The sequence below is a fragment of the Pan troglodytes genome, chromosome 6 (genome assembly GCF_028858775.2).
Source record: "Pan troglodytes isolate AG18354 chromosome 6, NHGRI_mPanTro3-v2.0_pri, whole genome shotgun sequence".
In the NCBI taxonomy this organism is placed as follows: domain Eukaryota; kingdom Metazoa; phylum Chordata; class Mammalia; order Primates; family Hominidae; genus Pan; species Pan troglodytes.
This window is the reverse complement of record NC_072404.2, coordinates 122,284,978-122,300,265: the sequence shown is the minus strand read 5'-3', so window position 1 is coordinate 122,300,265 and position 15,288 is coordinate 122,284,978.

The window sequence follows — 15,288 nt, the reverse complement described above, 5'->3', positions numbered from 1 at the left end:
TTTTTTTTTATTATACTTTAAGTTCTAGGGTACATGTGCACAACGTGCAGGTTTGTTACATAGGTATACATGTGCCATGTTGGTTTGCTGCACCCATCAACTTGTCATTTACATTAGGTATTTCTCCTAATGCTATCCCTCCCCAAGCCCCACACCCCGTGACAGTTGCTGGTGTGTGATGTTCCCCACCCTATGTCCATGTGTTCTCATTGTTCAACTCCCACCTATGAGTGAGAACATGTGGTGTTTGGTTTTCTGTCCTTGTGATAGTTTGCTTAGAATGATGGTTTCCAGCTTCATCCATGTCCCTACAAAGGACATGAACTCATCCTTTTTTATGGCTGCATAGTATTCCATGGTGTATATGTGCCACATTTTCTTAATCCAGTCTATCATTGATGGACATTTGGGTTGGTTCTAAGTCTTTGCTATTGTGAACAGTGCCACAATAAACATACGTGTGCATGTGTCTTTATAGTAGCATGATTTATAATCCTTTAGGTATATACCCAGTAATGGGATGGCTGGATCAAATGGTATTTCTAGTTCCAGATCCTTGAGGAATTGCCACACTGTCTTCCACAATGGTTGAACTAGTTTACACTTCCACCAACAGTGTAAAAGCGTTCCTATTTCTCCACATCCTTTCTACCATCTGTTGTTTCCTGACTTTTTAATGATTGCCATTCTAACTGGCATTAGATGGTATTTCATTGTGGTTTTGATTTGCATTTCTCTGATGACCAGTGATGATGAGCATTTTTTCATATGTCTGTTGGTTGCATAAATGTCTTCTTTTGAGAAGTGTCTGTTCATATCCTTTGCCCACTTTTTGATGGGGTTGTTTGTTTTTTTCTTGTAAATTTGTTTAAGTTCTTTGTAGATTCTGGATATTAGCACTTTGCCAGATGGGTAGGTTGCAAAGATTCTCTCCCATTCTATAGGTTGCATGTTCACTCAGATGATAGTTTCTTTTGCTATGCAGAAGCTCTTTAGTTTACTTAGATTGCATTTGTCTATTTTGGCTTTTGTTGCCATTGCTTTTGGTGTTTTAGACATGAAGCCTTTGCCCATGCCTATGTCCTGAATGATACTGCCTAGGTTTTCTTCTAGGGTTTTTATGGTGTTAGGTCTTACATTTAAGTCTTTAATCCATCTTGAGTTAATTTTTGTATACAGTGTAAAGAAGGGATCCAGTTTCAGCTTTCTACATATGGCTAGCCAGTTATCCCAGCACCATTTATTAAATAGGGAATCCTTTCCCCATTGCTTGTTTTTGTCAGGTTTGTCAAAGATCAGATGGTTGTAGATATGTGGTGTTATTTCTGAGGCCTCTGTTCTGTTCCATTGGTCTATATATCTGTTTTGGTGCCAGTACCATGCTGTTTTCATTACTGTAGCCTTGTAGTATAGTTTGAAATCAGGTAGCATGATGCCTCTAGCTTTGTTCTCTTTGCTTAGGATTGTCTTGGCTATGTGGGCTCTTTTTTGGTTCTATATGAACTTTAAAGTAGTTTTTTCCAGTTCTGTGAAGAAAGTCAGTTGTAGCTTGATGGGGATACCATTGAATCTATAAATTATCTTGGGCAGTATGGCCATTTTCATGATATCGATTCTTCCTATCCATGAGCATGGAATGTTCTTCCATTTGTTTGTGTCCTCTTTTATTTCCTTGAGCAGTGGTTTGTAGTTCTCCTTGAAGAGGTCCTTCACATCCCTTGTAAGTTGGATTCCTAGGTATTTTATTATCTTTGAAGCAATTGTGAATGGGAGCTCCCTCATGATTTGGCTCTCTGATTGTCTATTATTGGTGTATAGGAATGCTTGTGATTTTTGCACATTGATTTTGTATCCTGAGACTTTGCTGAAGTTGCTTATCAGCTTAAGGAATTTTTGGGCTGAGACAGCGGGGTTTTCTAAATATACAATTATGCCATCTGCAAACAGAGACAATTTGACTTCCTCTTTTCCTAATTGAATACAGTTTATTTATTTCTCTTGCCTGATTGCCGTAGCCAGAACTTCCAACACTATGTTGAATTGGAGTGGTGAGAGATGGCATCATTGTCTTGTGCCAGTTTTCAAAGGGAATGCTTCCAATTTTTGCCCATTCAGTATGATATTGGCTGTGAGTTTGTCATAAATAGCTCTTCTTGTTTTGAGATACATTCCATCAATATCTAGTTTATTGAGAGTTTTTAGCATGAAGGGCTACTGAATTTTGTCAAAGGCCTTTTCTGCATTTATTGAGATAATCATGTGGTTTTTGTCGTTGGCTATGTTTGTGTGATGGATTACACTTATTGATTTGCATATGTTGAGCCAGCCTTGCATCCCAGGTATGAGGCCGACTTGATCGTGGTGGATATGCTTTTTGAGATGCTGCTGGATTCGGTTTGCCAGTATTTTATTGAGGATTTTCGCATTGCTGTTCACCAGAGATATTGGCCTAAAATTCTCTTTTTTTGTTGTGTCTCTGCCTGGCTTTGGTATCAGGATGATGCTAGCCTCATAAAATGAGTTAGGGAGGATTCCCTCTTTTTCTATTGATTGAAATAGTTTCAGATGGAATGGTACCCGCTCCTCTTTGCGCCTCTGCTAAAATTCGGGCTGTGAATCTGTCTAGTCCTGGACTTTTTTTGGTTGGTAGGCTATTAATTATTGCCTCAATTTCAGAACCTGTTATTGGTCTATTCAGAGGTTAAACTTCTTCCTGGTTTAGTCTTGGGCAGGTGTATGTGTCCAGGAATTTATCCATTTCCTCTAGATTTTCTAATTTATTTGAGTAGACATGTTTATAGTATTCTCTGATGGTAGTTTATATTTCTGTGGGATCGGTGGCGATATCCCCTTTATCATTTTTTATTGCATCTGTTTGATTGCGTCTTCTCTTTTTCTTCTTTATTAGTCTTGCTAGTGGTCTATTTTGTTGATCTTTTCAAAAAATCAGCTTCTGGATTCATTGATTTTTTGAAGGGTATTTTTTATCTCTATCTCCTTCAGTTCTGCTCTGATCCTAGTTATTTCTTGCCTTCTGCTAGCTTTTGAACTTGTTTGCTCTTGCTTCTCTAGTTCTTTTAATTGTGATGTTAGGGTGTCAATTTTAGATCTTTCCTGCTTTCTCTTGTGGGCATTTAGTATATAAATTTCCCTCTACACAGTGCTTTAAATGTGTCCCAGAGATTCTGGTATGTTGTTTCTTTGTTCTCATTGGTTTCAAAGAACATCTTTATTTCTGCCTTAATTTCGTTATTTACCCAGTAGTCATTCAGGAGCAGGTTGTTCAGTTTCCATGCAGTTGTGAAGTTTTGAGTGAGTTTCTTAATCTCGAGTTCTAATTTGATTGCACTGTGGTCTGAGAGACAGTTTGTTTTGATTTCTGTTCTTTTACATTTGCTGTGGAGTGTTTTACTACCAATTATGTGATCAGTTTTCGAATAAGTGTGATGTGGTGCTGAGAAGAATGTATGTTCTGTTGATTTGGGGTGGAGAGTTCTGTAGATGTCTATTAGGTCCACTTGGTGCAGAGCTGAGTTCAATTCCTGGATATCCTTGTAACTTTCTGTCTCGTTGATCTGTCTAACATTGACAGTGGGGTGTTAAAGTCTCCCATTATTAATGTGTAGGAGTCTAAATCTCTTTGTAGGTCTCCAAGGGCTTGCTTTATGAATCTGGGTGCTCCTGTATTGGGTGCATATATATTTAGGATAGTTAGCTCTTCTTGTTGAATTGATCCCTTTACCATTATGTAGTGGCCTTCTTTGTCTCTGTTGATCTTTTTTAGTTTAAAGTCTGTTTTATCAGAAACTAGGATTGCAACCCCTGCTTTTTTTTTTTTTTTTTTTTTTTTTTTTGCTTTCCATTTGCTTGGTAGATCTTCCACCATCCCTTTATTTTGAGCCTATGTGCATTTTTGCATGTGAGATGGGTCTCCTGAATACAGCACATCAATGGGTCTTGACTCTTTATCCAATTTGCCAGTCTGTGTCTTTTAATTGGGGCATTTAGCCCACTTGCATTTAAGGGTTATATTGTTATTTGCGAATTTGATCCTGTCATTATGATGTTAGCTGGTGATTTTGCCCATTAATTGATGCAGTTTCTTCATAGCATCAATGGTCTTTACCATTTGGTATGTTTTTGCAGTGGTTGGTACTGGTTGTTCCTTTCCATGTTTAGTGCTTCCTTCAGGAGCTCTTGTATGGCAGGCCTGGTGGTGACAAAATCTCTCAGCATTTGCTTGTCTGTAAAGGATTTTATTTCTCCTTCACTTATGAAGCTTAGTTTGGCTGGATATGAGATTATGGGTTGAAAGTTCTTTTCTTTAAGAATGTTGAATGTTGGCCTCCACTCTCTTCTGGCTTGTAGGGTTTCTGCCGAGAGATCAGCTGTTAGTCTGATGGGCTTCCCTTTGTGGGTAACCCGACCTTTCTCTCTGGCTGCCCTTAATATTTTTGCCTTCATTTCAACCTTGGTGAATCTGACAATTACGTGTCTTGGGGTTGCTCTTCTCAAGGAGTATCTGTGGTGTTCTCTGTAGTTCCTGAAGTTGAATGTTGGCCTGCCTTGCTAGGTTAGGGAAGTTCTCCTGGGTAATATCCTGAGGAGTGTTTTCTAACTTGGTTCCATTCTGCCCGTCATTTTCCAGTACACCAATCAAATGTATATTTGGTCTTTTCACATAGTTCCATATTTCTTGGAGGCTTTGTTCGTTTCTTTTCACTCTTTTTTCTCTAATCTTGTCTTCTCTCTTTATTTCATTAATTTGATCTTCAGTCACTGATATCTTTTCTTCTACTTGATTCAATCGGCTATTGAAGCTTGTGCGTGCATTACGAAGTTCTCTAGCCATGGTTTTCAGCTCCTTCAGGTCATTTAAGATCTTCTCTACACTGTTTATTCCAGTTAGCCATTCATCTTTCCTTTTTTCAAGATTTTTATCTTCTTTGCGATGGGTTAGAACACACTCCTTTAGCTCGGAGAAGTTTGTTATTACCCACCTTCTGAAGCCTACTTCTGTCAACTCATCAAACTCATTCTCTGTCCAGTTTTGTTCCCTTGCTGGCAAGTAGCTGTGATCCTTTGGAGAAGAGGTGCTCTGTTTTTTGGAATTTTCAGCTTTCCTGCTCTGGTTTCTCCCCATCTTTGTGGTTTTATCTACCTTTGGTCTTTGATATTGGTGACCTACAGATGGGGTTTTGGTGTGGATGTCCTTTTTGTTGATGTTGATGTTATTCCTTTACTGTTTGTTAGTTGTCCTTCTAACAGTCAGACCCCTCACCTGCAGGTCTGTTGGAGTTTGCTAGAGGTCCACTCCAGGCCCTGTTTGCCTGGATATCACCAGCGGAGGCTGCAGAACAGCAAATATTGCTGCCTGATCCTTCCTCTTGAAGTTTTGTCCCAGAGGGGTACCCATCTGTTTGAGGTGTCTGTCGGCCCCTACTGGGAGGTGTTTCCCAGTCAGGCTACATGGGGGTCTGGGACCCACTTGAGGAGGCAGTCTGTCCATTCTCTGAGCTCGAATGCCACACTGAGAGAACACTGCTCTCTTCAGAGCTGTCAGACAGGGACGTTTAAGTCTGCAGAAGCTGTCTGCTGCCTTTTGTCCTACTATGCCCTGCCCTCAGAGGTGGACTCTATAGAGGCAGTAGGCCTTACTGAGCTGTGGTGGGCTCTGCCCAGTTTGTGCTTCCTGGCCTCTTTGTTTACACTGTGAGCTACTCAAGCCTCAGCAATGGTGGATGCCCCTCCCTCTGCCAATCTGCAGTGTTGCAGGTTGATCTCAGACTGTTGCACTATCAGTGAGCAAGGCTCAGTGTGTGTGGGACCCGCTGAGCCAGGCATGGGAGGGTATCTCCTGGTCTGCTGGTTGCTAAGACTGTGGGAAAAGTGCAGTATTTGGTCAGGAGTGTACCCTTTCTCCAGGTACAGTCTGTCACGGCTTCCCTTGGGTAGGAAAGGGAAATCCCCTGACACCTTGCACTTCCCAGGTGAGGCGACGCCCTGCCCTGCTTCAGCTCATCGTCCATGGGCTGCACCCACTGTCCAACCAGTCCTAATGTGATGAACCAGGTACCTCAGTTGGAAATGCAGAAATCATCTGTCTTCTGCGTCGATCTCGCTGGGAGCTGCAGACTGGAGCTCTTCCTATTTGGCCATCTTGGAGCCAGTGCCCCATCTTTGTTCTTCATGAGAGTGATTTTCCATTATTTCCAACCAAAAGGCCCCTCATAAAAACACTGAGCTTTGCTAGAACCATCCTTTACCCCATTTCTTTCCAAATGGGCAGGGCTTGCTGGTTGTTGGGCCTGCCATTTCTGAACTAAGCTGTGCTGTGCTCCATGTTCTATATTATAGGACTGCAAGGGCAGCATCCTCCTGCCCTGGCTATCTGAGGGGTGGGTGGTGTGACTGTGGCCATGCTCTTCACACTGGAGGTGGCTGGTGACCTATCCAGGAATGCTGCTTCCCAACCATGTGGTATTATATTTTTTTGATGACAGTGACCATGGGGCTTTTTGTAGAACTGACACAGAGCAGGTTGGCTAGGGAAACAGAGTCAGGGAGATTCAAAGTTTTCCCTGTGAAGGAAACTCCCAGGTTTGGGGAACTTTTGGGTTTAGGATCATAAAATGGTAGACAAGAAAGGGACCTTTGGCAAAGTCCAGCTCTACTTCTTCTTTGTCCAGATAAGAATCAGGAAGCCCAGGAGGCTGGCATGTCTTGCCCCAGGGTGGACCCAGGACTCCCCATGTCCCAGATTCTCTCCCCATCCCATCTGCTTCTAGTACTTTCTTGATGAAAAGAGAATCCTACATTCTTCCATTTTGGGCTATGGTAGTAATACATAGAATAGAGTTCTTATGTCACATATATGGCTATGGATTTTATAATCCTAGTGTTGAAATTTAAGTCATTTCTTTTTAAAGCAAATTGAAGAGAAAAGTGAATCCACAGGTAATATGAAAGAATAATTTTTTTTTTCTTTCAGTAGACCTGTGTATATAGTGTTTGTCTGACTTCAACCCAAGTTGTCTTAGGTTGTGCTTGTTCTGATATCCGGTAAACCATGATAACCCATTAAGGTCACCTGAACTTAGTTAACATGGGTAGAAGCATGCTATATAGAAGAAATCAAGTTTTGACTTTGTACCATATGCCCCCCCAGATCATATTTATTACAAAGACGATTCTGAAATCTACTTCTCTTTTGATCGCTAGACACTCTATGTGAAGTCCTGAACAACTATTTGGTCCATGCCATGCCCACGATCCTGTCCTGATTCACACCATTTTGTCTCTTGTCTACTCTATTGCAGTTTTCCCTGCCTCTGGGATACTCTTTCTCTCTCAAATTTTTTTTTTTTTTTTGAGACAAACTCTTGCTCTGTCACCCAGGCTGGAGTGCAGTGGCGCGATCTTGGCTCACTGCAACCTCCACCTCCCAGGTTCAAGTGATTCTCCTGCCGCAGCCTCCCCAGTACCTGGGATTATAGGCACGTGCCACTATGCCCTGCTAATTTTCTGTATTTTTAGTAGAGACAGGGTTTCACCATGTTGGCCAGGCTGGTCTCGAACTCCTGACCTCAGGTGATCCACCTACTTCAGCCTCCCAAAGTGCTGGGATTGCAGGCATGAGCCACCACGCCCGGCCTCTCTCTCAATTTGCTTCAACAGATTGCGGCTGGAATAATTTTTTTCTATTTTTTAATGAACAGTTTCTTTTGCCAGATTCGCAACCATTTCTTCTTTTGAAAACAGCACTTAGATTTTCCTTTAAGTACCACCCCCCTCCCGCTGTAAATGAGTTAATGAGGCTTGGATGGTGCCAACCCTACTCTCTGTCTCCAAGGATGGGCAATGTATTTCCCTGGCCATGGTGTTCATATTTGTACTGGGTGACCAAAGTTATCACATGAGACTCAGTCCAGGATCTTGATGGAACTATTGGGGAAGAAGCAATCTCTTCTCCCAAGAGAGTCTAAGCTATTAGGATTAAGCCTCAAGCTGATTTGATTTGCCATCTTTGCCACATCTTTGGCAAGAACTCCCTTGAGAAAGAAATCAAGAAGAGGAAAGTAGAGCCAAGAGATGACATCATTTTATTCCTTGGCATCAGTTGAGCCTGAAGCCAGATGCATCTTTGAACTTCCCAGTTAAATGAACCAATACATTCTTTGTTGCTTAAGCCAATTTGAATTAGGTTTCAGTTACTAGCCACCTACAGTGTTCTTACTAATGAATGGCCATATCACTATTGTTCTTAACAGTTATTAATGCCTTTCTATTATATGCAGAATAAATCCAGCCTCCTCTCCTCAGTTTGAAGGCCCTTGTAACCTTTGCTTCTACTTTTCAACATTAAGCTGGCATTCCTGCCATAGTGCTCTACTGGTATTTCTTGACTCACCTTGCATGTTCACCCCTTGCTGTCTTTGTCTTGCTGCTCTCACTCTCACCCCATTTGGAATGCTCTGACCCACACGTTGAGATCCTACTCATACCTCAAGACCTACCTCAAATGTCACTTTCTCTAGAAAGCCTTTCCTGGTCCCTTAGTTGGAAAAGCTCTTACCACCTTTGTAAGAGCTCTTTATTTATACCTTGAATATAACACATCACAATCCGTCTTGTGTTCCTAGTCAAGAGGTCTTGTTTATATTCCCGCCCCCATGCTCAAGCCTAGAACAGAGTGGGCATCAGTAGATCATGATTTATCACAGATTTTCTTCTATTATAGTCAAGTGTGCATGAGCCTGTTCCCTCCACCAGACAGTGCCTGACTTATTTTTGTTTCCACAGGATGATCTAGTATGGGTGAGGGCCACATGCATAATCGACGCTGAATAAATGTCTGCTGAATGTGGATTTGGTTTTAGAGGCTTTCACAGTGATTTTCATAGAGGTTTTGGTGGTACTGAGCCAGTTTCAACCACTGGTTTCAATGCTCTCATCTGTGACTTCACTCCAGCTCTCAGCACCATCTTATTAGCCACTCTAGCCAGTTTTAGCTACCTCTGAGTGATCTGTGGCAGTGTTTGCTAAAATATAAATGAAGGCAGAAGCAAAAGCATGGCTAACAATCATTCAGGCCTTTTGAGGGCTTCTGCAAGAACTGTCTGAATGCTGATCCTTTTCTTTCTAGCTGAGGACGAATGGCTGTTATTGCTGTTAAGAGAGTAGCAGCTTTAAGCCTGGGACTGACTTCCCTTAAATGTTTCTTGATAGTTTCCATTTGGCTTGATGCTTGCGATTGAACTTGCTTCTTCGAATAAACTAGAAGTTAGGAGAGGGGAAATGAGAAGAAAAAGTGGGATCATCATTTTACAAAACACAGCTGAGTGGGAGCTCCCCTTCCACCACCACCATCATCATCATCATCATCATCATCATCATCATCATCATCATTGCCTGAGTACCTGCTGGGGTACTTGATCTTGCTCCAAGATCTAGGGGGAAAAAAATCTTACATTTTATTTATTTTATTTTTATTTTTGAGATAAACTCTCACTCTTGTCCCCCAGGCTGGAGTGCAATGGCATGATCTTGGCTCACTGCAACCTCCGCCTCCAGGTTCAATTGATTCTCCTGCCTCAGCCTCCCAAATAGCTGGGATTACAGGCATCTGCCACCAGCCCAGCTAATTTTTTGTGTTTTTTTTTTTTTTTTTTAGTAGAGATGGGGTTTCACTATGTTGGCTAGGCTGGTCTCGAAATCCTGACCTCAGGTGATCCACCCACCTTGGCCTCCCAAAGTGCTGGGATTACAGGCGTGAGCCACCACGCCCGGCCCAATCTTACATTTTAAAAGTGGGTTTGTCTACATATATGTAACACACCTGTGGACATTTAGTTGTTTCTTTTTACTTATTTGTATTAGTCAGACTTTTGGGTCTGAAAGTTTCTTGACAAGGGGAAACTAGCAAACTTTATACACATGGATTATCCCTAGTTTACTGGCTGCAGGTGCTGTTTACAAGTCCTGGTGATGTTTGTGACTTGGCTGTTTTTAGATTTAACTGACACCATCAAGTAACTCCCGTGTGCTAGGCGCTATGCTAAGTTCTTACCCACACATTAATGTGTTTGTCTTCTTTAATCTTCATGACAACTCTGAAATGTATTAGTTATCTATTGCCACATAATAAATTATCCCCAAACTTGGTGGCCTAAAACCACAGTATTTATTATCTCATAGTTTCCATAGATCAGGAATCCAGGGATGGCTTAGCAGAATGATATAGCTCTGGGTCTCTCCCAAGGCTTGACTTGAAAGGATACCCACCCTGACTCACCAGTGCGGGTGCTGGCAGAATTCTATTCCTCACGAGCTGTTGGCTGGAGACCTCCCTGGGTTCCTTGCCACATAGACCTTTCCACAGAGCATCTCACTACATGGCAAGGGCCTCCATCAAGCTGAGCAGGTTCAAAAGAGAGCTAGAGAATGCCTGCAAGGTGAAAGTCACAGGCTTTTTATAACCTAATCTTGGAAGTGAAATTGTACCGCCTTTGTCATGTTTTATTTGTTAGAAGCAAGTTGACAGGTCCAGTTCATACTCGAAGGAAGGGAATCACACAAAGGCATGAGAACCAGGAGGCTAAGATCATGAGGACCATATTAGGGGTCTACCTCCCACAGAGCTAGGTATTATCCGGCCTCTTTTACGGCTGAGAAAATTGAGGCACCATTTGAAAAAAGAGGATGATGCATGTATGTGTGTAGTTCATCATGTACGATGACAATTCATGTCTCTGAGTATATTGCGCAGCACAGATTGGTACATATTTTCAGCCCTCTTGTTGATTTGACTTTCCTCATTCACTGAATCTGCCTCTATGTCCTACAGAGCCTTGCTATGCAAAGTGTGGCCTGGGGACTGCCAGCATTGGCTTCACCTGGGAGCTTGTTGGAAATGCAGAACCTCAGAGCCCACCCTAGACCTGTGGAATCAGAGTCTGCAACCCCAGGTGATACATGTGCATGGTGAAGTTTGAGAAACTGCTCCACAAGGTCTCTTTAAGGTTCTCTGCTGACTTCAAGTGTTCCTGTGCTCTTCTGTCTGCTGGCCCCGTGAGGGGATTTTTTTTTTTTAGCAGTAGTGAAGAATGTGTTCTATTCCTACACTATTTTAAACCAGAGCAGAGCCAGGCATCGTGGCTCATGCCTGTAATCCCAGCACTTTGAGAGGCCAAGGTGAAAGGATCGCTTGAGCCCAGGAGTTTGAGACCAGCCTGCACAACACAGTGAGACCTCATCTCTACAAAACATAAAAAAATTAGCCGAGTGTGGTGGTGCATGCTTCTGTCCCAACTACTTGGGAGGCTGAGGTGGGAGGACTGCTTGAGCCCAGGCAGTCAAGACTGCAGTGAGCCATGATCACACTATTGCACTCCAGCCTGGGTTGGAGCAAGACCCTATCTCAAACCAAACCAAACCAAACCAAACCAAATCCGAGAAAATAAAGCCTCTGAAATGAAAGCTTCTTATCACCTACTATTAATATCTTGTATAAATAGGAACAAGGTAATATAATAATAATGAGGTCTCTTAATACCCTAAAATGGAGCAGGAGCCACTGGTACGGATAATCATACACAGCAGACAATTAAAAATGAAACTTGGCATTTGGCTCTAGAATGAACTGCAGCAAATCTGTCCAGAAACTGAGCCTTCCTAAATTATGTCTTATTTAGACAACATAGATGAATCTCAAAAGCATTATGCTATGTGAAAGAAGCCGGGCACAAAAGACCACATATTGTAGGATTCCATTTATATAAAATCCTAGAAAATGCAAAACTATAGTGATAGAAAGCAATTCAGTGGTTCTTAGGGGTTAGAATTGGCTGCAAAGAGGTATGAGAGAACTTTCTGGCGTGATGGAATTGTTCTTTATCTTGAACATAGTGGTAGGTGCATGGGTTTATGTATTTATTAAAACTCATCAAATTCTACATTTAAAATTGGTGAAAGTTATTCATGCAATGTTCCATAAAGCTGATTCAAAAAGCAAATGGGAGTTGGTAGCATTGTCAATTGATTCTAGCTTCTCTAATTTTCTTTAAGCCCAGACCCAGGAACTAATTTGCATTGATTAGAATAACTCATCAGAGAAGGTTGCTATTTAGAAGATTCCTTGGTATCTGATGTTGACAGAGAATGGAAATTATTTTCCCTTTGAAGTCCTACTGAGAAGTTACTGTACTTAGAAAATTGTTAAGATTTTCATCATTTAAAGTACTCCTAAAAGTCACACTCCAAGGGTGATGTCATTGAACTTTTGGCTTTAATTTCTTGAGATTTTTTAGCCTTCTTTAAAAAGAATATAGAAATGATAGTGATCACTTATTGAGCAGTAACTCTTGGCCAGAACTCTACTTAATGCTTCACTTTCATTATTTCAATTAATCAGCACAGTAATTCTGTAAAGCAGGTACTATACTGTCCTCCCTAGTTTACAGAGGAGAGGGCTGAAACTTGGCAACTTGTTCAAGTGACAATTGGTACTTGAATTTGAAATGATCTAATGCCAAAACCACCTAAACCACTCTTTACTTCTATCTTACCTATTAACTGCCCTTGCAGTGTCTTGCTCAGGCTCTAAAATAGATTATCCCCGAATTGCTGGCTTAAGGTCACCTTGTGTCCACAGCCACACATGCTCACTCTGAGTTTTCTCCAGGATCTCACGAGTCTCATACTCCTTTAAATCTGCACAGATTAAAGTAATCAAATCCATCTACCTGCTGAAAGCCTGTAGAATGTGCCCTGCCACTTTAAGCAGGTAGTGCCTGAGCAAGGAGTTGCTTCAAAAATGAGGAACTGTCTTCTCTGAACCATAGATTGGGGAGAGCAGATCCTGGGAGAGGTCAGGGATTTGGCAGTGATGTGTGGCCATGGGATTTGACCGGAGGAAGCCCTCAGTAGTAACAGGGCTGTTTTTTTTTCTGTTTTTGTTATTGTTGTTGTTGTTGTTTTTGTAGAACAGGGTGCTTAGTGATGCAAAGGAGAGGTGCAGAGTGGAGGGTGCTGGGGACCAGCATAGCTTTGGCCACCATACACATCTGGTGATGGGAGGTGCTGTGTAGCTACAGACCTTGCACACAGTGGTGATAATGATGGGTGGATCTCTGCCAGGTAGTAAGGACCCATTTTAACTTTTACGTGTAATCAAAAGATTCTGAGTTTGATTCTCCAAGTATAAAACTTCTCAGATGGCTGTCCATCTGCTGTGAGAGGTAGAGAATCGCCACTGAGGTGCTGCAAATGGACTCTGTGTTCCTTGGTATATCCCTGTGCCCCATTACGGTCCCCAAGACAGATGCCAAGTGCATTATGGATGCAGACTCAGAGTCCAGCCCCAGAGAGAAAATTCTTACCCAAGCAGCAGGCAATGAGCTTTACTCATACTAATGAGCAAATGCTTAGAAAAGAATCTGACATTCATGAGAAGTGAAAATGAGGCTGTCTGCACCTCCAAGGGGGACCTCAGATGTGAGCTAGAGAGCTCCGCATGGCCAACTGGCTGCATGAGGTCTGCAGATCTGAGAAGAGCTGCACCAGCCAAGGCATCCCTCACTGATTAATAGACAACATCCTTAGAGGCCCTTCTCCAAAAGCAATGCTATTTTAGGGGAGAAATCAAGGCCAGCCTTAGCAGTACAACAGATCAAAACCAGGTGTGGCTGGTAAAGCAGGAAACTTTTACATGGACATTTTTACACCAAGAAGTTCTGACAATAGCTTTGATGCCACTACTTAATAATTATTGACTTCACATAATTTTTTTTCCTTTGAGAAACCAAATTTTCTGAGCTTTAAATGAGTCATGATGTAAGCTAAAGGATATAATTATTATGCAGACTGTGTTGTTTTTCAAAATGAAAAGATATAACTTTTTCCCCTTATAAAGAAATTCAAATAATATAAAGTCATTTCCTAAAACTCAATGGAAAAAAATAAATGTGAGGTAAAAAAAAGAAAAAATCACTATTTGCCGGGCATGGTGGCTCACGCCTGTAATCCCAGCACTTTGGGAGGCTGAGGCGGGTGGATCACCCAAGGTCAGGGGTTCAAGACTAGCCTGGCCAATGTGGTGAAACTCCATCTCTACTAAAAATATAGAAACTAACCAGGCGTGGTGGTGGGTACCTGTAATTCCAGCTACTCGGGAGGCTGAGGCAGGATAATTGCTTGAACCCAAATGGAGATTCCAGTGAGCCTACACAGTGCCACTGTACTCCAGCCTTGGCAACAGAGTGAGACTCCATCTCAAAAAAAAAAAATTACTATTAACAGTGTGGTGTAAATACATCCTCCCAGCCTTTTCATGCATATATAAGCCTACATTTTAACTCAAATATAATCGGAGCATAATACAGTCCTGTAACCACCTTTTTCACTCCTCAGTATGTCACAGATATCTACATAGATCTCAATACATTTTGATCTAATTTATCTTTTCAAAGGCTTCATTGTGAGTCCACTGTATGGATGTAATTTCAATGTAATGTCAGTCTCCTACTGAAGGACTTTTAGGCTATTTTGAAATTTGGTTATTATAAAGAATGTTGACAACTTATTTTTGACCATAAGTCTTCCCATACTTGTGCAATAATTTCTAAAGGATAAATTCTTAAATGTGGACTTGCTGGGTCAGAGAATAGATACCTTGATTTTGATGTTTTGTCAGAATGCCATGCATGAATTTCCCAACTTGCACTGCTTTCGACAGTTTGATAGAGTGCCCTTTCTCTAAAATTAGTACTCACTCTGGACTTTACCAGTCTTTACTAAGCTGATAGGGAAAATAAACTTACTTTAATTTGCATTTGTTTAATCAATCATGACTTGGGGTCTGCTGTCATATGTTTATTGGCCACACATATTTCTTTTCTTGTGAATTATTTTCTGATAAGGTATTTATCTTTTACTTATTGAATTATTAGACCTTTTTATATATTAAGAATATTAGCCCTTAACATATTTTGCATGCAATTAAATCTTTTTGTTAACAGCAGAAAAGAGATGTACTTACATAAACTCTGTGATCCCCCTACTAAAAAATAAAAGCCTCCACAAAATTTTTGGGTACTGACACTATTTTAGTTCCCTAGAGATCCATAACAAAGTGCCACAAACTGGTGGCTTAAAACAATAGAAACATATTCTTTTACTTCCAGAAGCTAGAAGTCCAAAATCAAAGCACTGGCAGGGCATGAGCCCTTGGAGGCTTCTAGGGGCGGATCCTTCCTTGCCTTTTCCAGCTGCTAGTAGCCCCAGGTTTTT